General features: G+C 32.1%; 1 non-coding gene across 1 annotated transcript; it reads left to right on the top strand.

Moving 5' to 3' along the window:
- The first annotated feature begins 1210 nt into the window (after positions 1-1210).
- On the top strand, positions 1211-1292 carry TRNAS-AGA. The gene has a single exon. It is a non-coding gene; the product is annotated as a tRNA-Ser (tRNA).
- Positions 1293-1732: the final 440 nt, after the last annotated feature.

Here is a 1732-nt window from a genome sequence, read left to right as displayed (position 1 = left end):
AGTTAATAGATATATCAATTTAGTTACCTCACAATTAATGAAACTTTTGTGAAGACTAAAGCGCAGTAGGAGTGTTGAATTTTGGACTAATATTTAATTATAATTTATATATTGTAGTAGATTTTAAGTTTTAATAGGTTTAGAAGTAATAGCTCATTTTAATTCTTTTGATATACTCTTATAAATAGAGATGTTGTAATCTAATGTTATTGGTACAATTATTACATAGATGGACGACGACTCCCTGAGCGAGCCAGTATAATAATTGGACCATTACTCCACGAAATCTTGTTATAGGACGACGCCTTCTCCTTCGTATGCTTTAGTTTAGTCTTTCTTAATCCTTGCCTGAACTACCCTCTTCCATAATATCTAACAAGTCGAGTCTTATATATGTCGGTCATATAGAACACCAACACATAGAAAAATGGCGGAAGAAACCAGTCCATGACTTAACATCAGTGCTACCTCCAATTCCCTGTACTTGCGCTTTAAAACTTGTTTTCCTTAATTGCTTTCTCGCCAAAATTCATGATCAGTGGGTAAGAATAAGATTAATGATTTGTGAAACATATTATTGACAACATTAATCTGTCCATTAAGTTTGATCATAATAATTAAAAATGATTTCCTAGTACTAATTCCTAACAACAAACATATAACAACTCTTGATATAAACCCCAAAACAAAAAGAAACTAAGTATATATTGTAATATTACTAATCAAAGTTTGTTTAAATACCCTTGAACTTTATTCAGGAAAAAAATTAAGTATTATTGACAAAGAAAATAACTAATGAACAGGAGAAAACATCTTTTGTTGCAATATTCAACATAGAAAGGAACCAATTACTACATGACAAAAAGTGATAATATGAACTGATTCTATAAACTTGGTTTAAGTGAAATATTAATGTCATATATTATTATAATAACTAATTAAGGTTGTAACAAATTAATGAAGTCTTTTTGTTTAGTTTAAGCAAGCAGTACTGTTCCCAGAAAAGTACTTTACCATGTAGTTTTCATTTCTGCATTAATAAATGACAAACTCAAGTACTAGTTCCTTGATTACATGGCGTCTTTGGTTTTCATTGGGTGGCATCTCTTCAAAAACCTTCAATATTTTTTCTTTCATAAACAAGATATATATCAAAACCATTCATAATATTTAAGTGTTGAACAAACTATAGAAAATATAAAACATCAATGTGGTCGTGCCGGAGTGGTTATCGGGTATGACTAGAAATCATGTGGGCTTTGCCCGCGCAGGTTCGAATCCTGCCGACCACGAAACTTTATATATTTTTTCTTATTTAAATTTATATGAAATTTATTAGTTATTACATATTTCGCATTGAAAAGAACAGGGGACAAAAGACTGTCTAGCATAATGAGTGAGTTCACTAAAACTATTGAAAATCTCGATCTTGGTTATCTGTCGTTGAAAGGAGGAAGATATACATTCAGAAGAGGCAATGGAAGAGGTGGGTTTGTCCAATCTCGTATTGACAAATTTCTCATTAGTGAATCAATTTTTAGGGGAGTGACACATATTTTCCAGAAGGTCATTCCTTAGAGTTGTTCAAATCATCGACCTATCATACTTGAGCGTAGAGAGGTGGCTAGATAGGACATGTCATCCCTTCAAGTTTGAGAATAAGTGGTTGACTTTTTTCCCTGAGTGCAAGAGTGATGGGAAAAGTAGAATCCATCGGGTTCAACAGCGTCGA

This window comes from Impatiens glandulifera, chromosome 6 (genome assembly GCF_907164915.1).
Source record: "Impatiens glandulifera chromosome 6, dImpGla2.1, whole genome shotgun sequence".
Classification (NCBI taxonomy): Eukaryota; Viridiplantae; Streptophyta; class Magnoliopsida; order Ericales; family Balsaminaceae; genus Impatiens; species Impatiens glandulifera.
Note: the sequence above shows the minus strand (reverse complement) of the source record. Positions and strands in the feature narration are given on the sequence as shown.